At 41.0% G+C, this 23,149-nt stretch overlaps 1 protein-coding gene and 1 pseudogene across 7 annotated transcripts in view; one reads left to right on the top strand and one right to left on the bottom strand.

Moving 5' to 3' along the window:
• The window catches only part of ST6GAL1 (ST6 beta-galactoside alpha-2,6-sialyltransferase 1), a 130,679-nt gene that overhangs the window by 56,637 nt on the left and 50,893 nt on the right, over positions 1 to 23,149 (top strand). The window lies entirely within an intron of this gene.
• LOC119536073 lies at positions 20,983 to 21,515 on the bottom strand (annotated as a pseudogene).

Raw genomic sequence — 23,149 nt, 5'->3', positions numbered from 1 at the left:
TATCATTGAATTCTGTATCCTAATTTACTTGTTCCTATGGCTAGATATGTAGGTTTTTCAAAATTTCTTGGCATTGTTTTTCATGCTGTTTTTGATCCATTTCTTTATAAAAACAACCCCAGAATTTGAATTTCTTGGCCAGAAAGCTATAAACATTTAAAAACATGTCAATTATTCTCCCATAGCACTGCTTCCTTTTTCCAGTCATGCGTGATTTGTGAGTGCACCAGTTTTGTCACAAAGTCATAAGTGTTGGGTATGAAAATTTATTCTGGGGTAGAAACGTACTATGTGTGTCTGTGTGCACTGCCCCACATGGTTCTTAGGACAAACACCACTTTTGTAACCTACTAGAGTGACAGGAGCTAACAGTTGGCATAGGGATGTTCTCGAAGAAACAATGGTAAAGGGCCAAGCCCAAATACCCAGACCTTCAACTCGGGACATGATGCTTCCCCTGAGTCCAGCCTCAGCCTCCCGTAACTGCACAAAAGCAGAGAGAGCTCCATTCAGAATTGTCTTCTGCCTGGGAAAGGGAATGAACTCCCATGTTTCCTTCGTATTCCTAATCGCACATGCATCTGTCACAGGCTTTGGAGTCAGAGAGATGTGTGACTTGGGAAAATTTCTTAATCTCTGTTTCTTCATTAAAAAAATGATAATGACAACTGGTGTCTCCTTTTAAGGCTGTAAGGATTAAAAGTGTTAATACTTGAAAAGTGCTATGAACTGTGCCTGGCACATAATTAGTACCCATTCAGTATTGTAAATGTGGGTTTTCGTCTCAGTATCCACATTTTCTAGATGGCTGCTTACTTCAGATAATGTACTTAACCTTTTGGACTTCAGTTTCCTTGTCTATAAAAAAAATAGCATCTGCCTTATAGAGGTGTGGGGGTTTCAATAAGATAATGCATGTAGAGCATTTAGCACAGGGCTGCGCCGCGTAAACACTCTCTGTAAATGAAACAAACAGAAAAACATTGATTTTTAATTTTATTTTGTTATCTCAATACAGGGAAGACTTTGACCTCTTACACTGGTCTAAGCAGCAGTTCTGTGTGATTACCTCTTAGACTTTTACCATATTGGTTGTTTTTGTGATTATTAAGTCCCCATTGTGGGTTTGGTGCCATCAAGAAACAAGTGGCAGGCAAATCAATGTTTTCATGTGTCTGGAACTTTTAATTAGTTTAAAATCTTGATTTTGAGGTTGGTGAGTGCATAATTCCAGTGGCCTTATTTAGTCGCCTTCTCCCGTACTTGGTTTCAAAAGAAACTGTGAAGTTTATAGCCAGCATCAAGCATTTCTCTGTGTTTGGCAACACAGATCAAATTTGTTTAAATGATAAGGTAAAAAAAAATGCATTCTTTAGAAAATTCACAGAAATGACCCAAGAGGCACTTCAACACAGTTCATCCCATTCCCTGTCCCCTTTTCTTACCAACTCCTCATCTTCTTGTCTGAGCTGAGATGAGTCTCCCCCAGGCAGCCTCCCCTAACCATCTAGCCTGAGCTCTCTGAATAGTAACACATGCTGGAGCTATAATTTCCCCTTAACTGTCTCTATCCCTCTAGAGGTGCAGTCCTGCTTTATTCACCTCAGCATCCTCCTTACCTGCTACAGGGTCTGAACATCATCAGCACTCCATTAAGTAGTTGTTGACTGAATGAATCAACTTGCAAAAATCTGCCTGTGATGCTAGAAGGTGTGTTGTAGAATAATGACAGGCAGATTTGCAAAATAAGGCAAGTGGAAGTTAAGTGCCATTACCTGCTCAAACTGTGAAAAAATGATTGTGATAATATTTATGTTTGGAAATTGCAAAGGATTTTCCTTTGCTTATGTGGCCTTGTACTCTGTGAGGTGTTGGTAGTTCCCTCATCCCAGCTCTTTCTCATCCCTAAGCAGCTTCTCTCTTTCAATATCTTGCCATCCCCTCTCTGTGCCATCTTCCTTTGACCAGGATTTGCATGGAGGAAAGTTCTGTGGTGTGTCAGTGTCCACTTTGTAGCATTCCTGTTTCCTGGGCAAAATCTGGACTTGAGACATAATCAGCAGAAAGGATGAATATACCCTTCTTCAATCTTTATGCCCTGTGAGCTAGTGAAGGGTCAGAGTCCCACCTGGTGTTCCTTGGATGGCAGTAATTTGTAGAGTGGGATGCTAAGCAGGTACAGGAGTCATCTTGGCATGAAGTGGGCTCTGCTACTCAAATTTTGGCTTTAGGGCCTTCTTCTTTGTCTCTGCTCATCTGGGAAGTCCAATCTAATCTAAAAATAGTATTCTTTACTGACCACCTATTGTATGCTGGACAATTTATTAGGAGCTTAATATATATTGTCTCATGTTCTAATACATTCAAGACCAAGGTGAGTCCCTCTATGTCTTTTGAGAAGCCTGTCAAGATACTGAAGCAGTCTTTTGACACAGTGATGGAAGAAGAATTTGACAAGGAGCCAAGAAATCTGGGTTCCATTTTGGTTCTGTCACAAACAAACAGTATGGCTTTCTCTATGCCAATGGGCCTTGTTTTCTCATCTGTGAAACAGGATGGGGAGAGTTAGATTAGATGCTTTTTAAGTTCCCTTCTATTTTGGTATGAAATGTACTTAGCACAAAAGGCACTAAAATTTTTTTTCTTTTATTTTCAGTGCCTTTTGTGTCCTAAGAAATCTTTGCCTACTCACAAGTTCATGAAGATATTCTCCTATATTTTCTTTTATAGGAGAAATTTTATAGTTTGAGCTTTCACATATAGCTGTAGGATCTACCTAAAATTTTGCGTATAGTGTGAAGTAGGGGCCAAAGTTCTTTTTTATTTTTCACCCCTATAGATATCCAGATACAGAAGAACCAATTAAGACTTTCCCTTTCCCACTGAATTGCATTGGTGCTATTATAAAAAATGAAGTGGCTTTTTATGTGTGTCCTATTTCTGTATCTATTCTTTTCCATTAATCTTTTTGTCCTTACTTATGCTAATAACACACTATCTTAATTACTATAGTTTTATAATGAATCTGGTAATGTAAGTCCTCTAACTTTGTTCTTCTCTTTCAAGATGATCTTGACTATTCTAAGTCCTTTGCATTTCCTTATAAATTTTAGAGTCAGCTTATTAATTTCTACAAAATAACTTGCTGGGATTTTGATTGAGAATACATTGAAGCTATATATTAATTTGGGGGAGAATTGACCTCTTAATAAAACTAACCTTCCAATCCATGAACATGGTATATATCCCCATTTATTTAGGTCTTTAATTTCTCTCAGTAATATTTTGTAGTTTGTGGTAAAAAGTATTGCCTATATTTAGTTAAATTTGCTCCTTGGCATTTGATGTTTTACAAATTTAAATGGTATATAAAATATATTTTCCAGTGATTTGTGAATTTGTATTTTTAAAGACATATAGTACAGATTGGGAGAAGGATAATTACCAAGTATTTTAGTTTCCCAGCTTCGATGACAAATACCACAAAATGGGTTGGCTTAAACAATGAGAATTTATTAGTTCATGGTATTAAGATTAGGAGAAGTCTGGATTGAGGATTCAGCAAGGTGGTGCTTTCTCCCTAAAGACTGGTGTTCTGGGGCTGGCTGTCAGCACTCTTGGATCCTTGACTTTTCTGTCATATGGTATGCACATGGCAACATCCTTTCTTTTCTCTTCCGAGTTCTGTTGACTTCCACCTTCTTGCACAATCTCTGTGGCTTTCTTTTCTATAAGGCCTCCAGTAATAGGAGTAATAGGATTAAGACCCATCCTGATTCAATTGACCACATCTTAAGTAAACATAACAGCTTCAAAAAGTTCTATTTACTTACTAAGGGTTCACACCCACAGGAATAGATTGATTAAGAACATGTTTTTCTAGGGTACATAATTTAGCCTAGCATAATAAGTCACCATTGAGGACGTAATCATAAAATCATTACTAAAATATCCTTTATGTCTGTATGATACTTTATCAATACCAAAGAATTTCCTTAACTAGTCACATCACATCTTCAAAGAACCTGTTTCCAAACAGGGCCACATTCAGAGGTTTAGGGTTAGGACTTGAACATTTCTTTGCGGTGGTGGTGGGGGTGGGGGCACAATTCAACCCATAACAATGAGGAACTTCAATTAGTGAGTGTTTTGTTTCTTTGCTTTTGAGAAATTCAACTAAAAGTACTTTTGAGGTGATTCAAAGCTAAAAGGAAAGAGACCATCTTTCCTCTCCTTTTTACATTTTTTCTACCTTCTATCTTTTCTCTTTCCTCCTCTTCCTCCCTCAATTACTGAGTGCCAAGCCCTGGGAATGCAGAGGTAAATAATTTGGGAGCATGTAATTAATTATCTATTTGAAACAAAAGTTTCATGAAAACACTACTTACCCCTATTACATGCAGTGCATTATGATATTTTTGAATTTGGCCTGCCTATTCTCTTCTTATTTATTTTTAGAAAGCTGGTCATGATGCTGTAAATTGATTTAGAGACCCATTAATATGAAATACATATAAAATATGTATTTTGAAAAACTATAGTGTAGTGAGAGATAAAGGGATCCACAAATAATTATTACAGTCCACCAGAAGATGTACACAGAGAGCTAGGGGATCCCAGAGGTGTGAGAGGGCCAAGCAAACAGGGTACTGGAGAGTCTGGGAAAGTCTCACAGAAGACCATGAGCAATATGCATTGAAGAGAAGCCATTGCGTGTTTGACAAAGTGGTGGGGAGAGTTATTTGCACTCAAGGATAAGGGCAGTGGTGGAAGTGGGAAACGGCAAGATGGGATGGGCAAACCTTAATTAGTTCAGTACAGCTGACCAGCAGGAGATGGATGAGGTTGCAGATATCAGTAGCAATAAAAATTACAAAAGGTCTTATGGATAGACTATAGAATTTAGATTTTATTGTGTGTGTGTCAGGGAGCCATGTAAGTGTAAACTGAGAAAATGACCCAATTCCTTTTGCATTTAAGAAAGGTCACTCTGTCAGCTATGTGCAGGTAGACCAGTCTACTTTATGCAGTCTCAATTAAGAAACAGAAAATCCAGACCCAAAGGAGAACCAGTCCTGGAACCTAGATCTTTAACCCACCTCATGCAATTACCCTCCCATTCTACCACATGGCTTCTAAGAAGAACCACACAGAAACACAAATTGGGCTCTTTCAAGTATTTACCAAAACGCACTTCCAGGGCATAGAAAGAGGTGGGAATAGAGCCAACTTTCTTCCTACTCTTTTCCCTCACAGGTTTCCCTTACCTGCAGAATAAACTTATGATAACCTACAAGAATTTATGATAATAGCTTTCACTTATAACATGGCATTTTTCTAGATGCTTGTTTTAGTTTCCTGGTTGCTAAAACAAATACCATTCAATTGGCTGCCTTAAACAGTGGGAATTCATTGGGTTACAGTTTTGAGGCTACAAGAAGTCCGAATTTGAGGTGTCAACAAGTTGATGCTTTTTCCCAGAAGACTGTGGCATTCTGGGGCTGGCTGCCAATGACCCTTGGTCCTTAGCTTTTCTGTCACATGGCAAAGTACATGGCAGCCTCTCCTTGCTTTTCCTTCCTCTTCCAGGTTCCAGTGACATCCAGCTTCTGGCTGTTCCCTTGTGGCTTCTCTCTCTGTGGCCTTCCCTATAAGGCCTTCAGTAATAGGCTTAAGACCCATCCTGATTCAGTTGGGCCACATCTTAACTGAAGTAACTTCATCCAAAGGTCCTGTTTACAAGTGGTCCACACCCATAGGACTGGATTAATGTTAAGAACATGTTTTTCTGGGGTACATAACTCTAAGCCACCATAGTGCTTTACAACTAACTTATTTAATCTTCACAAGAATTCTACATGGTAAGTACTATTATTATTTCCATTTCATAGTTGAGAAAACTGAGGTACAAAGAAATGACTTGCCCAAGGGCACACATTCTGCAGTTAGTAGAGCTGGGCTTTAGGCAATCTAGCTCTAAAGTCCTCTCTCTTAACCACCATTCTCTTTCTTGATTAAGTTTGATTTCATTCAATTCATGTCTTTAAATACAGACAGACATGAACTATTTAGTTTTAAGCTTGAGTCTCAATAATCACAAATCTGAATTTTTGCAAATTCAGATGAAGAAGAATTTTTTCTAGCTGGGAGGATAAGAATGACTTCTTGGAAGAAAGTTGTATTTTAACGGAGCCTGGAGAAAAGGGTGAAATTTTTAAAAGTATAAATTCCTGAAAATGAAGGCTGGCAGTACTAGCCAAGATAGAGTAATCCAACTACATGCTTTCTCTACCACTGTAACAACTGAGAACTCTGGACAGAATGCAAAACAACAACAACAAAAAACCCAGAAACAAACAAACAAACAAACAAACAAAAAAACAACTACCAGAGGACTCTAAAATGTAAACAGCAGGCAGATTGGGTACTGAAATAACTAATACTTGAATAATGAGTCATAACAGTCCCTGTATGGAATTGTGTGGTAGTGTGGGAGGCAAAAACTCTGAGATAACTGCATCTTACCAACTAGAGGAACCAAGAAAAAGGGCTCCTGGATGCCAGAAGGTGTGGGGAAATTCTCAAGAGAAGAAAACTGGAGAAGGCAGTCTGCTAATTTTGAATGTGAATTGACATAAGTCCTGGGCACGCTGCAAGGTGTGCCTGCATGAAACAGACTTAAAGAAGCACAGCAAAGGTTTGAAGAACTTAACTATGATATAAACCACTTCCCAAGTCCCAGACTGAACCCTGAGTGTGACAGGCAGACCCAAAAAGCATAGAAAAGGCTTTGAAAAGACATTAGAACTACCTCCCACAAAAGATGAGACAGAACTTGCAGTCATCACCTAAGTGGGTTCATTGCCTGCTAAAACAAACAAGCAAATCAGCATTTTTATGGACATTTCAACAGGATCTGGAGTCTCACAAAAATTTTTTCAAAAGGCCAGAATACAATCCCAAACTACTCAACATAAAAAAACTCAGGGATATCTGAACAATACTCAAGGCAAAAGACAACAGGTGCTAAATCTGGGATGGCTCAGATGGTGGGATTATCAGACAAACACTCTTACAGCAGCTATTATAACCATTCTCTACTCTTGAAATAAATGGAAAGATAAAAGTTCTCAGCAGAAAAATAGAAACTGTACAGGATAACCAGATGGAAATTTTAGAACTGCAAAGATAATATCTAAAATAATAAATTCACTGGCTGGGCTCAGTGGCAGAATAGAGATGATAGAAAAGAGTCAAGAATTTGAAGATAGAGCAATTGAAATTATATGATATGAAGAATGGAGAGAAAAAATATTGGAAAGAAATTAACAGAGCTCAGAGTCCTGTGGTACAGTATCAAAAAGTTTAACCTTCATGTTATTAGCGTCCCATCCCAGAAGATGAAAATAAAGATATTGGTGCAGAAAAAATATTTGAAGAAATAATGGCTAAAAACATCCCAAATTTGGAGAAAGACATAAATTTACAAATTCAAAATCTCATTGAACTCCAAAAAGTATGGACTCAAAGACAATTGCTCAGACATGTCATAATCAAGCTGCTGAAAACAAAAGATAAAGAAGAAATACTGCAAGAAGCCGGAGAAATATGACACATTATACCAAGGGAAATCTAGACTTCTCATTGGAAGCCATGATGGCCACAGACAGTTGAACAACTTTAAAATGCTGGAAGAACTGTCAATCTAAAGTTTTACATCCGCAAAACTATCCTTCTGAAATAAAGCCAAAACAAATATATTCTCAGCTGAAAGAGAAAACAAAAGAGACGTTGTCGTCAGCACTCCTGCTCTAAAGGAATGCTACAGGAAGTTCTTGAGGCTGAAGAGAAATGGTACCAGAGGGAAACTTGCAACTTAAGGAGTAAAAGAAGACAAAGAGAAATGATATATATCTAAAATGGTACCTGTTAGTAAAAAACAAAACAAAACAAACAACAACAGCAAAAACCCAGAACCCAAAAATACAGAAGTAAAATAGTATCTCTAATCCCATGACACAGGGGTAACTACAGATCTCTGTCAATAATTTGGATATATTTCCATCAAGTCATTTTTCACTGTGAATAAGTACTTTTTTCTTTCCTCTCTCCCTTTCTTTGAGCTATGATTATACTGTATATAGTTTTATAATTATAAAATAACAAGGTATTGTCAACATTTTCCTATTTTGTCAAAAAATCTTTAAAAAATTAGGTTTGCTAATGATATTGTGGTTATATATTTTTAAAAGAGTACCTTATCTTTTAATGATACAAACTGAAATATTATGGATGAAATGGTATGATGTCTGAGATTTGTTTCAAAATACCAGGAATGGAAGAGGGAATGCATATCGATGAAACAAGGTTGACCATGAATTGATAAACTGTTAATGTTAGGTGATGAGTACACAAGGGTTCATTAAACTACTCTCTGTAGTTTTCTATATGTGTGAAACTTTCCATTAAAAAACTATGAAGAAATATTCATACATGTGATTTTTAATTGTTTTTATCATATCCCATCCTGTAGACATTGTATAACATATTGAACTATTCTCTATTGTTGGGAATTGAGGTCCATTCAGGATATGGCTGGGCTGAGATGGAACTACAGTCTTTGGCAGCTTTTCTGATTATTTCCTTCTTGGAAATGAAATTACTGGATTGCAAGGGAATGAACATTTTAACACCAGTTAAGTACATTTTGCCAAATTGCCCTTCAGTAAGGATGTTCCAAGTTATTTTCCCACTAGAGGTATATGAAAGTGCCCTCATCAGCTCTACTATAAATCTTGTAGCATTTGTCAATTTGATGGGGGGATGTTTCAGTTTGCTAAAGTTGCCAAAATGCAGTATACCAGAAATGGGTTTGCTCTTACAATGGGGATTTATTAACTTATAAGCTTACAGTTCTGAGGCCATGAAAATGCTCAGATCAAGGCATCAAGGGCAAACTGGCGATGGCTCTGTTAGGTGTCCAGGCACATGGTGTCTGTTGGTCTCTTCCTTCCCTTCCAGGTTTTGTTGCTTCCAGCTTCGATCCTCTCTAATCTTCTGCATGTGTCCTCCTCTCTCAGCTTCTGTGTTTTCTCTCTCTATTTCATGCTCTTAAAAAAGGACTCCAGTAAGAGGATTAAGACCCACCTGGGCAGGCCTCAACCGAAATAACCTAATCAAAAAGTCCCGCCTACAATGGGTCTACTCCCACAGGAATGGATTAGTTTTTAAAACATGATCTTTCCTGGGGTACATACAGCTCCAAACCATCACATGGGGAAGTGGTATTTTGTAGTATTTTAATGTGCATTTCTTTGATTTCCACTGAGATTGAACCCCAGATTGTCAGTGAATTGGTTCCTACCCTTTTAGGGAAGAAGCAAGGGAGAGGACTGAAAGAAGAATTTATTTCAACCTTCCTCTGCCTGGGTTTGGAGATGAGAGACAAACACTGGATTTTAGAAATAGCCAGGGGTTCAGATTCTGGTTCTGCCACTTACTAGCTGCTGTTTTTGTGCAACCTTAACCTCTCTGAGCCTCAGATTTTGCAGTGAAGAAAAGGATAGTCACTGTGGACTCCATGAGGTGTAATGTAATAGAGTTTACAGGAGAAAAGCCTAGTGCACAGTAGTCAGTCTGAAAACAGTGGCTTTTACCGTCCTTGGGAAGTTGGGGATCAGGATGTAGATGAACCTCCTGCTCCCCTGCATCTGGCAACAAGGAGCTGAGAGCAGGGTTCACCCCACACAGGGCAGGCCCCTCACAGGAACTGCTGCGGCTGTTTTTATCAGTATATCATCACCTTTCTTTATTCTTCACAACCCTGCTGCTCTACAGTCTTTTAAATCATTGCCGGGCAACTGATGCAGCTATCACAAGCCAGGAAATCCATCTTGGGGAAATGGATGATCTTGGAGGAACAAATTCTGATTGCTGAAGTTATTTATTTATTTGATTCAGTGGAAATGCACTTTGCAGTGCTTGGCACAGAGGATTAGGTTGAATTTCAGGGTGGTGTCTTCTACAAACACTTTACTCTCTGGAGCAGAATTCAGACCTGGAACATGATCTTTCCAGGACAGCCCAGCCAAGCTGGGGTCTCTGACTCCGTGCATTGCCCCTTCTGCGGGCCCCTCACTTTCCCCCCATTCTTACTTCATATCCAGTCCCAGACACCCTAAGCTGTACATGTCCTTGCCACACACATACACCCCTTCCAGGAAGTGGAGAAAACTGAAACAGAAAAAGAGGCTGTGGCTCTAAATAACCCGTCACAGACAAAGAGAGAACTGAAAGTGTTTTTTACTCTATTTACTGCATTTTGGATGGGTGGGGAAGAGTGGGCAGCTTTTAGGTTATTTGAACACCAAGCGAGCAGGCCATCTGGGCCCACCCAGGCTCCCAGATGAGGTGTGGAAACCCTACAAAATGCTCAGCCCAGAGCGTGGGTGCAGCCGACAGGGTAGAGAAATTTTTCTCTTGAGATCCAGACTGGGTGCCCAAGCTTGACTTGTCCACCTGCCTGGTTCCTCCCTGGGCCCATCTCCCTGATTTCCTGTTCCTTCCATGGGCATATTCCATTGTAAGATGTAAGGATGGAGATGGGATATGGGAGGAGTGTGGCCTATTTTTAAACCGAGGGAAAATCCAGATGAAAGAGCTGGCAGGCTTTATTATGAGATTTGGGGCCTACCTGCTGTTTCTGTCCGGGCAGTGAGGCTCTGCAGTGTGTAAATAGGAGTAGAAGGGCTCCACCCGCTGTCTCCAGAGGACTTCCAGGGCTATATGAGCTCTGTGAGAATTTAACAGTTCTGTGTTTCATCTTGATGATAATACAGTAAGGATTCCTTTACCTTGTTATAATTCACCTCAATTCATAACTGAAAGACACTTCAGTAGAAGAAATCTTTGGTGCCTTAAGTGCTTCTCAAACAGGGACTATGAGTTTTTCCCCCCTTTAAAATGTACTTCCTCTACAAGCTTTATTTCCTACAGTTTCATAGGGAGGATGAAGTAACACCACTCAGTTGGAGTCATTTAAAATAAAAAGTGTTTCTTTGCATGGTTTCAAAGACACTTCTCATCTATTATTTCCTTTGGGCTTTACCAGAGCCCTGTGAGGTAGGGATTATTAAATCTCTTTTATTGTGAGGAAACAGAGGCTCAGAGAGGATAAGTGACTTTTCCAAGGACACACAGCAATTTGTTCCAAAAACTAGGGGAACTCACATCTCCTGTGTCCTGGTTCAGGCCTTTTTTGTTAATTCAGTTTTAGTAGTACCTCCTGCCACTGCCTCCCCTGAGGGTCCCAAATTCCCATTCTCTTTGCTGTGGAGTGGTGTTTGAAATAGTTAAACACTGAAAGTAGCAAATATTGGTTTTGTCAAGATGAACTTCAAGGTCCTGTGTTTAGCCAAAGACAAATATTGACTCAGGACACTCCTGGAAAGTTTACCTCATACTCAGAAATGAGCTTCTCCTCCACCCAACACAACTAAGCCAGGCCCCAGTGTAGTTCCTTTCCTCCCTAACTTTCTGCCAGGCCCAGGTTTACAAGCTGTCATTTATTGAGAGACTTCCACGTGTCTGGCACTGCATGATCCTTACTTCTGTCCGTCACAGCAATGCTCTGAGGTAGCTGGTTTTGCTCACATTTTACAGATGGGGAAAGTGAGGCCCAGAGTGTTCACATTATTTGCCTAAGATGATGTGGTCATTGAATAATGAAGATGGGATGCAAATCTAGACTTGTCTGACTCCAAATCTGGGTTCAAATGAAATTTAGTATCACCCTTCCAAACTGGGCCATGTCTGAGGGTCCCTCCGCATCTCAGGCATCTCAGGCATGGCCCTCATCCTCAGGGCTACACCTATGTTTTCTCGGCCTACTGGCCTTGATCTCTGAGTTGAGATTCTGGCTCAGCCTCTTAACAGTGGGGTGATCTTGGGCAAATTGCATAACCTCTCTGAGCTTCAGTTTCCTCACTTGTAAAATAGGTCCAAAATATTACCTACCTTTTGCTGTTGTTTTGAAGATTAAACAAGGGGTTGGGACCATACCTGGCACAAAACACATGCCTAAAAAACAGTGGCTACCATTTGTTGGTCATTTATTTTCAGAGAGAGGAGAAGGAGGTGCTGTGAGGGCCAGGGACTGCAGCATGTCTCCCCTACTACTGCTGAAGTTACACGGCATCCCTTCCCATCCATGGCTTTTCATTTTCCTCCCCTGCAATGAAGCTTCCTATCTCTCTACCACACATCAGATAAATGCCCGACTCTTCCACTTGATTCTCATGATACCACATATTCATGATGCCACATGCTGAGAGTCCTGAGTCCCCTTTGCAGCTTCATATCCCACTTTTCAGACTTGCACCTCTGCTTTGATTGACTCGAACCTCTCTCTGTTCTCCACTGCCCTACCCTTGCCTGCCTCCCTGCCATTTCCCTCTCAACGCACCAGGCTGAGGTTCCCAGTTGTAATCTCCTTCATCTATGATGGGTTCTTTGATCCCAGGCTGGATGTGGGCCCCTCCTCCTGGGCTAAGATTCCTGAGCACCCTTTTTGTAACCCACTCATTTGCAGACAAGCTGAGCCAGGAATGCCAGCCTAGCCCCTGGAGACACAGAGATAACTAGATGGCTCAGGTGCTCACTGTCTAGTGGGGAAGGTAGGCAAAGTAAACAGTGGGTCCTTGTCCAATTTTTCATGGTGTTTAAGACCATTAGCACCTCGCCAGCAACGGGAGTACGGTTTCCCCTGTGCTCACAGTTACCAGCATCTTGGTTCAGTTGATTGCTCTGAACAACTGTGGCCCAAACAAGTAAATTCAGTTTTGCTTTTGCCCAGGCCAGCACAGGTTAGAGGTGGGTGGGCCACCTGGGGGCAGCTGTCTCCCTTCTGTGGCTTGCCTTCTTCCCCCTCTGTCCTCCTAAGTAATGATCTATGATTGAGTCAGCATGGAATTTGACATTTTTTTGATGATTCGCTGTTGAGTCTTTAAAAGCAGGGACCATGTTGGGTGATGGGTTGGGAAGCACATTGGCTTTACAGCCAGACAGTCCCAGGCATGTCATGTGATCTCCTCAAGCCTCAGTTTTCTCGTCTGTAAAATGGTACCTGAATAAGCCATTATAAAATTACCATATGACCTGGTAATCCCACTCCTAGGTACATACCCAAAATAATTGAAAGGAGGGACTCGAACAGATATTTGTACACCAATTTTCATAGTGGGATTATTCACAATAGCCAAAAGGTGGAAACAACCCAAGTGTCCATCAGTGGATGAATGGATAAACAAAATGTAGTACATCCATACAATGAAATATTATTAGGCTGTAAAAAGGAATTAAATGCTGATACATGAAACAACTTGGATGAACCTTGAAGCCATCATATTGAGTGAAATAAGCCAGACAAAAAGCAGATATTGTTTGCTCTCACTTACATGGAATAAATGTAATGTCAAAGACATAGACACAGAAAGTAGATTACAAGGGACTGGGGTAGGGGTGGGGAATGGGGAATTATTGCTTAAAGGGTATGGAGTTTCTGTTTGAGGTGATGGAAAAGTTTTGGTAATAGGTGGTGGTGGTGGTAACACAACATTGTGAACGTAAATAACACCATTGACTTGTATATTTGAAAGAGGTTACGATGGGAAATTTTATGTCATATATATGTTACCACAATAAAAGTTTAAAAAAAAAACCATGGAACTATATAACACAAAATGTAAACTTTTGAGTTTAGCTAATAATAGGATTATAGTAATATTGGTTCATCAATTATAACAAATGTACCACACTAATGCAAAATAATAATAGGGAAAACAGTATGTGGGAGCCAGGGTGTATATGGGAACTCTGAACTTTCTGCATAATTTTTCTGTAAACCTACAACTGCTCTAAAAAATGTCTATCAACAACAAAAATTAGATCATTGACATTCCTGAGGGATGTCTCTTGAGATCTTTGAGAATTCTCAAATCAACATCCTCATCATTGTCACCATGATCTCATTTATTGTACATAACCGCTAAGGTAGGTGTTTTTATTCTCATTTTACAGATCTAGCAGATGACAGCAGAGCACCCAATTTTCCCCATATATGCAGTCAAGCATAATTGAAAAATTTGAATGATTTCTATCTCATATTGGCTCTATAAATACAAGGCCATAGGTTTTTATAAATCCATTAAAAGAAATTCATCACAGAGTATAAACTTCTCTTGATGTGGATTAGTAGTTTGACTTCTCTGAGAGCCAGATCTCACAGGCCAGCAGGCACCTCTAACACTTCCTGATCCACGGGGAGCACAGGAGCCCATCACTGTGGGTGGCAGCCTGGGGCAGGGCTCTCCTGCCCTATGGCTTTCTATTGCCCATACCTCACATTCACCTTGGAGAAAATTCACATTGCTTTAAGCCTAGGACCTTTAGGATTCTTCTCAAATAGTCAAAATCACGGGTGCTGCCAGGAGTCAAGTGTAATAGCAGCGACCATCCAAGGCTGCTGAGAGGATTAAGTGAGATAATATATCAAGTTTCTAGCATCCGAAACATGATCTGGGCTTGAGACATCAGTAGAGGTCGGTTTCTTATTTGACTCGCAAGCTAAGGAGTGTGTTCCCTGTTGTCAGGAGGACTCGGCTGTGGCTGAGAGAGGCACACGTCATGCAAGGTGGCTGCTTTAGTACAGGCATTGAGAACAGTCTTAATTCCGATGGTCCTGGGTCCAAATCTTGGCTCCACCACTTACTAGCAGAAGTCCTTTCACCTCTTTAAGATTTAGCTTCCTTGTCTGAAATGGAAACAACTGTGCAAAACTCAGAGGACTGTGGCAAGGGTTGAAAGAACTGTTATATGTACGGAGTTTAGCACAGTGCCTGGCACATAGTAAGCCCCCAGAAAGCAGCTACGGTGCCCTCTCTCTCCGCACAGGCTACACATCCGATAGGTGCTTCTTTATATTTGTTGTTGATGAGTTCTGTTGAAGTCTAAAACCATTTTCTTATTTACAAATTAACCACCTCCCACCCCTAACACACACACTACAACCCCTGGTAGAGGACAACAGTCAGACTTTCTATTCCCTGAGCACCTCCTGTATACCCTGTGCTGTGTCAGTGCTGAGAAGGAGACAGAATGGGGATTGGCAGGCTCTACCGCTGTAGATCGCAATCTGATAGAGCACCTGGAGGAACATGCAAGAGAGTGTTTGCTCAGGCCAGGAGTGTAAGCGGAAAATCCACACAGGTAGAGGCCTCTACCCTGGAAAGGTCTGGGAAGTTTCCTCAGGGGAGATGGTCCTGGTGCTAGGTCTGCCCTTGGATCCCTGAAGTGAAGGGAGGGAATGAGGAGTGGCGAAGCTTGGGGGTGAGATTCATCATCGATCCAGCCACTAAAGAAAAATGTCCCAACCTCCCAGTAGGTGCAGATATAGAATGTTCTTTGTGTATGGGGTGGGGCGGGAAGAAGACCAGCCACTGCTTTCTAGGAAGGAATGACCATGGGCCAAGAGGAGAAGGTGAGCTCGAGCCCACTTCTGGGACTGCTAGGTGAGTAGCAGCCCCTTTAGTCCGGGGTCTAACATCAGGCACATTGCTGCCTCTTACCCAGTGACCATAGACAAGATCACCATCTGGGGAGAAGAGAGAAGAAAAAGTCCACTTGGATGCGGGAGCTGCCAGCTCTCTCTGGTGGTACTGACTCCCCTTGGCATGGTGTTCTCTGCAGTGACAGACCTGAATTATTCGTAGGAAGCAGTCCCTTTTGGGCTGGGGAGCCCAAAGCTGATGATGGTGTGGCCTGAAACTGAAGCTGGATTGAAGCCATGGCCCTGCCACTTGCTCAGTGGCTCTGGGCCATTACGGGGCAGCGAAATCCCTAGGTTGTAGAAGAGCCTGTGTTCAGTAAGGACTTAAACTACTTGAGCCTGGGTGTCGACTCATCAGCCAGGCCTTCCTCAGGCTGAAATAACATTCCCGTCCCCTCCCGGGAAAGGCCTGGCTGCCCTCCTGTTCTGTCTGAAGCCATCCTCTTGTGAACTTTCACATTCTTCAAGTTTCTGTTGGTGTCCACCATCCAGACCCACTAAGTCAGAAGCTATTGAGACTACTGGACAGCTATATATTTTAAATGCTTCCTGGGTGATTTTAACACCCAGGTAAAGTAGAGAAGCTCTGTTCTAAGTGGTTCCTTTAACTCAAACTGACCTTAATGGTTATGGGGCTAGGGGTGGGAGGGCAGAGAGAAGGGCTACAAGAGTGCTTTGTACCCCTGAGGACAGATGTGAATAAATTTTTCTCCTCTACATTCTCTTCCCCTTTTTCTTTGCATTGTGATCCATATGACTTTGGGCTGGACCTAGGAAAGAGATCAGTTTACTAAGATGAGGGAGTTAAGTGGTCATCACCTTGATCACTTTAAGGAGAGGCAGTTGCCCCTAAATGATTTGGGCAATTAAGAGATGTCAAAGAACTCTGGTCCTGACTTTCTCTTGCTCAGGCAGGTAAAACTGGGATGACGGGAGGGAGGAAAAGCCATGGCTCATTCCCCAGACCAGAAGTTCCTGGAAGGAGCTGCATCTAAGACAATACTAGCAGACATCATTGTTCTCACTAAAAGACTTGGGTTTGTGGTAGGGAGATTCTAGTCATCAAATCCTCGTATTCAGGAATTAAGAGGAAATTCTTAATCTTCTTTGGTCTCCCAGTAGAAATAGTTCCCTCCACTTTTGTAGCCATTTGGTGCCCCTTTGCAATTCAGCACAGGAGAATTCCAGGCAGCCTAGTTACCGGGACCTGCGATAACCTCCCTGGGTTCTGTCCCAAGGGGAGGAAGTTTTCTGATGCAACTGCTGCTCTGCATTCAACTGCTGATGGCTGACATGGGGAGGAAGCGTGTGTCTGTTTGGGCAGTTGGTAAAACACTGGTTTTACATTGCTGGTCTCCTGATTTTTAAACAGATTCTTGAGGATATGCTTGGAATGCCTTAATTCTGCCCAGCTGAGGCACTTGGGGTTAGTTTTTAAGCAAACTTTGGCATCTAGCCAACCAGTAGAACCTGTTTCTTAGGAGGTATGCTGATGGCTTGGATCAGAAGGTTATGACTGTACTGAGGTAAATTTCAGGCCATACAAACCAGATGGACTTGCTCTGGATTTCCACAGACACCCTGCCTTGCAGCACCCCTTCCCTCCTGATACTTTCACTGTGTCACAAATACGGATAGGAGAAGCACATTTACCATAACAAACCTTGCAGGACAAGGAAATCATCAGTTTTTTTTTGTTTTTTTGTTTTTTTTGTATCGTGCTGAGCTTTTAAATCAACTGATTGTGGTGGCCGTGACAATCTCATGCTGGTCAGCAGCTCTTATTGGCAGCAATGTCTTCTTTTTTTAATAACAAATAAGAACTCAAATTCTTATTTAATCTAATTAATTAAATTTGGCCAACAAAATCTTTTAACCTGAGGATCAAGGGTGGGGGTGGTGGGAGAACAAATACAAGAAAAGGTATTTGGCTTGAAAGAATTTAGGAACTGTTGGCTTTGACTAAATTAAGGGGAACTTCAGTTATTTCATTGTGCTAGTGAACTGTTGGGATGAAGAGGGAGCTCCTATGTGGATGATAAAAAATTTATAGCTGGAAATTCTAGTGGTATTCTTAGACCAGTTAAAACAAGTATTCACAGTCTCTGCTGACTAGCTGATGGCTTAGTCATCTCAGCCCAGAAGTGGCCTGTGCTATTTGTGCACCTAGTTCATTTCTGGTCACTTATCAAATGGTCCCGCCTAGATGCAAGATGTGTGTGTCTTGTGTGTGCTCATGCAGTTGCTGCAAAATGAAGCCCTTGGCTGTGTAGCGACTTACAGCTACAACTCTGTGTGTCAGAAGAAACATATTTTTGATGGGTCAGTGTCTTAGTTTCAGGCTTAGACAACAGAAATTTATTGGCTCATGGTTTCAGAGGCTAGAAGGCTTGCTTCCTCTTGGGGTTGGTAGTGTCCTGGCTCGCCAGCGTCCTTGCATTCCTTGGCTTTCTCATCCCTTGGTGATATCCTCTCTTGTCTTCTGAGTTCCAATGACTTTCAGCTTCTGCTCCTCCCCATGGCTTTCTCCAACTATGTGTGAATTCATTCTGCTCATAATGGACTCCGGTGATCAGTGGCCCAATCTCATTCAGTTGGGCCACACCTTAATTTAAAACAACATCTTCAAGAGGTCCTATTTATTTATAATGAGTTCACACCCAGAGGAATGTGGACCAAGATGAAGAACATGTGTTTTTTGGTTTAAATAATTCAATCTACCACAGTCAGCTAGCCATCCCTGACATGAGGAAACAGGAAGAGGAGTCATTACGGCTTTATGTGGCAGCTCATGTGGCACAAATTGAGTTTAGTTCAGAGAATTCTTAGCTCTTTATGGCTGAGGGGTTCTGGAGGGCAGGCCAGAGGCATGTGTTTAGCTGAGGTATCCTCTGGGGACAATAGGATATCAAGCTCTCTAATCTAAGGATGGAAACTTTAGATCCTAAGGGGCAGATGTGGGTGAGGTTTTGCACCCTGAGGTTACACCTTAGGGAGAAGTGGATTGGGCAGAGTAAGGAAGTGTCTCCAGAGGGTTCAAGATGACAACCAGCAACCATAGTTGACCTGGCAAAGCAGAGAGGCCTTTAGGAGCCTGCTGAAGGGTCCTGAGAAGAGGGACATTTGTTGGATGGCACCAGCTTCAGAGTTAGAATAACCTGGGCCAAACACCAGCTTGACCATTTCTTGGGCAAATGACAAACTGTCTGGGCCTCAGTTTCCTCATTTACAAAAGAGCATTGTTAATACCCCACCCCACAGGGTGGGAGAAAGAATAAAATTAGGTAAAATATTTAAAATGCTAGCACTCAGTAAGTGCTCAATGAATGGGATCGTGGTCCTTTCTCAACCTGGATTGTTGCAATAGCCTCTTAAAAGGTCTTTCTTCATTACTCTCCCCAACCTGCCACCTACCACAGTTGATTCTCAAAGCACTAGCCAGAACAATCCCTTTCAAATATAAGTCAGCCAAAGTCTATTCAGAGTGAAGGCCAACATTCTTCTAACAGTCTTAAGGCCCTACGTGATCTGGTTCCTGTCCTAATTAGCAAAATTTTGTTTGTGCTGTCTCGGCATCCATCTTACTCTGACTAAGCCACTTGCCTCAAACACTGACCTTTGGCCTAGTTAAAAAGCAACTGTCCAAACCTGGGGCATAATCTCCCCCAGAGGCCAAATTCATATATCTGGCCTCCACTCACACCACACATGGGTCTCACCCACAGCTGGCCCCAAGTGATAAGCTAACTTCCCTCAGATCCCCAGTCCCTTTCCTTTTTCACACATGTTTGCTTTAAACTAACCAATCCTTGACTCACAGGAAATTACTAACCTCCACCCTGGACTCCAATAAAGGCACAAGCCCGTGGGTCCTTCCTGCTCTGCTTGTGTGCTCTGCACCTGCTGGTTGAGCTCCCTGAGCCTCTGGTGCCTCCAGTCATGGCACCTCTCTCCCTCTGGGACCTGTGAGGAACAAACTCTCTTTTCTCATGCATTATGGGTCTGGGTTTCCCACTGTGTCACACCTGACTTCCACCTGGACCCAAATTTAAAATTCAACTTAACTAATTTGCAACATTGGTTACACACTGTCACCTCCTCTTACATTCCCCTCCTCCCTGCCCACTGGGCCCCACCGCCGCCTCCTCGCTGTTCTTTAACAGGTGAGGCACTCTCCTGCCTAGGGATTTTGTACCCGATGTTCCCTCCACCTGGAGCCCTCTTCCTTCAGAAATCTGCGTAACTCACTGCCTCCTTCAAATCTTTGCTCAAATGTCTTCTCAGTGACACTTCTCTGACCATTCAACTTAAAATTGACTCCCTCCCCCCACATACCCCAACTGTCCCTATCCCTTTTCCCTGCTTTATTTTTTGTCATAGCTGTTATCACCTTCCAAAGCACTACATATGTATGTGTTGTTTTTTTTTCACAAAAAAATATGACATCATTTATTCAAAATACTTGTTTTTAAGGTTAACTGAAGTTAAAAATGTCTTGTTTTCCAATGCAGTTAACATCCAAAATCATTAAATTCAATATTGAGTTTATAACAAAAATGATCCTATGTATAGTCTTATCTGATATTTGAATAGTAATACATACACTATACAATGATATCTATTCTCTTTATCATAACTCTAACATACTCTCCCAATCAGATACAGAACTGCAAAAACAAGTGCATTATTTTAATTTTTTATTGTGTTGTACAAGATTTTAGTTGCTAGAATTCACAAACACAGAATTGTTCACATAAATTCAGAGTATTTTTTCCTTGCTTATGTCTAAGAGCTTCTTTCTCTAATAAATTTTATATTAAAAATTTTTCCCTTTTGAAGTATGAAAGATATGGAATATCCTGAGCTATATATGCAACTTATACATTCTTTTAAAAAGTTATTTTTAAAAATACCATGAATTGATAATTAAACATCCATAACACAAGGCCTTACTATTCACCTACTTCTTAACGCAATATTAAAGCATATTTGTGCTTTATTTTTTTTATATTATCTTAGAACATATTTTTTGCTTTCAATAAAACTATGTCTACAAAGATTTCTCAAATATTTAATAAATGAGGCAAAGCAGTCATGAAAATATAAACTGCTACTAGAGCTTTTTCATCTTTACTTCATTTTTTTAATGCATTTCCTGTCAATCATGTAATTTCCTGTTCTTTATGGAGGTTGATAAATTTTTTTCTTTTTTATTTATTTGTTTATTTAGTTTTTTGATAAATTTTTATCTTTGTAATCTTATCACTGCTGCTTTCTCAGCTTGGCAAAATATATCGCAGTTTTTCTGAACACACAGAATCGCTGTGTATATCATTGTAGCCATGAAATCTGATCGTGTTGGCATTCATCATTTCCAGTTATTTCAACCATAGGACCACCTTATTAGCTGTTTCCAAGGAATTTATTAGATTTACTCATTTCAACAGAATATGGTTTGACTTTGCGATTTTCTTTTACATCTAGATGAAGCTTTAAAAGTGGCATTTGTAATGCAGCAGTCTTGTCACTAGAAAGTGTAAGCTTTAACTGTCAGTCAAACTCCTGCAGCTGTGCAGAAGAAATAGCAACTATTTCTCCTAGTAGAGCATGTTTGATTTCTTCTTTCCTATTTTTCAAGCATTTCATGATAGCTTCTTGATGAAATGAATTCAACTGACTCAACTGGTGAAATATCTCTTCATAAGATAATTTTTACCAACTATAGCTTTGAAAAATTGGGTAATATCTTCCAGAACATGCATCCATTCTACTGAATCCCAAACACCATGATAATCCTGGTAGAGAGGATAAGCCTGGCCACAATGCCATCAATAATTTTGTGAAGAAACTGCAGGATCAGCTCTGCTGGCAGCTTCTGCAGCCACAAGGGCATCCCCTCCTCCGGCTCCATCCTTAGTGCAAGGCTGCTGCCTGGGTTCTGTATGTGTTTTACTCTTTATTTGCCATTCCACCCCCACTCCCACTGAATGCAAGCTCTAGGGGATAAGGAATTTCTGGCTGGTTTCTGCTTTGCTGTATATTGTCGGGGAAACATAATAAAAAACAAAATCTTCTCCTAATCCAGAAAAACCTCTCCACAAGGTAGAAGAGAAATAAAACAATTTTAATTTTGAATAAGCCTTAAACCAGAATGTGATGCTTCACAGGGAATTTGCTAAACGGATCACAGAAACAGGAAGGTTGTATCTGCTTAGCTTTTGTTAAGTAGCTAAGCAGATACAACCCATTACATACATACTCTCAAGGTATTTCTCATATCTTTAGGACCAGAGGTAGGTTTACAGTTTGGAGCCATGAACCCCCTCCTGAAATTTATACTCATCTCTTCCCAAGAAACTGGGAGGTGTCTTCCTTGATTACCTTTCAAAGAAATGGCTAACTTCCTTGAGGAAACATTCTTGAGTGGTGAAATTTGCAATTTATGTAACCTTTTAAAAAAACAGTAACATATTTTAAAAGGACAGAGAAACAACTTACGAGTTTCCTAAGGTAAATGCTGAAAGAAAAAACAGAGGGCAGAAAGTCTTTATCATTTTAAACCAAGGTATATTCTTTGTTTTTTTTTATTTTTTTTATTTGTATTTCCTCTCACAATATCCAGTCTGGTTCTCGGTATATACTCTAGAAGCATTTGCTGAATGAATGAATCTATTATGAGGATTGGTGTATGTTGTCCTTAAAGGCAAAGTAGAGGATTTTCAGGCCTTCCTGTTCATTCTCCTACCTCTGACTCCCTTAGAAAACCAGAACTTAGAAATTGAGATAAAGATCCTCTGAGATATTAATAAATTGGGAGAACCATTGAACTTGAAAACACTGAATCTCAACAAGCCTTGAGATCTAACTCTCAGTTTACAGGAAACACAGGTGTGGTGGTTCAGAGCAGTATGTACCCCAGAAAAACATGTTCTTAAACTTAATCCATTCCTGTGGGTATGAACCCATTGTAAGTGTAGGACCTTTTGATGAGGTTACTTCAATAAAATGTGTGTCCCTCCTCAATCAGGACGGGTCTTAATGCTGTTCCTGGAGTCCATTATAAGGAGAATGAAATTGAGGCAGATAGAGAGAGAAAGACACAGAAGGAGCAGCCAGAAGCTGAACATCAGTGGAACCTGGAAGAGAAAGGAGAGGCTGGAAGAGGCCATGTGTCTTGCCATGTGACAGAAGAGCCCAGGACCAAGCATGGCCAGCAGCCGGCCAGCCCCAGAAGGCCACAGTCTCTGGGGAGAAAGCATCGCCTTGATGACACCTTGATTTGGACTTCTGTCCTCAAAACTGTGAGCCATTAAATTCCCATTGTTTCAGCCATCCCTTTGCATGGTATTTGCTTGAGCAGCCAAGGAAACTGAAATAGCAAGGCAGAGGAGCAGGTTAAACAATGATGAGGAAAGCCCTCAAATAGATTGAGAAGATGGGATATTCCACAGGACAGGAGACTAAGTGTCTTCAACAGAGATATGTCATGAAAAAGGAAAAAATAAGGGAAGGGAGTGGAGAGCAGTTAAAGATGAAAAGAGACTT

The sequence above is a fragment of the Choloepus didactylus genome, chromosome 1 (genome assembly GCF_015220235.1).
Source record: "Choloepus didactylus isolate mChoDid1 chromosome 1, mChoDid1.pri, whole genome shotgun sequence".
NCBI classification, from domain to species: domain Eukaryota; kingdom Metazoa; phylum Chordata; class Mammalia; order Pilosa; family Megalonychidae; genus Choloepus; species Choloepus didactylus.
Note: the sequence above shows the minus strand (reverse complement) of the source record. Positions and strands in the feature narration are given on the sequence as shown.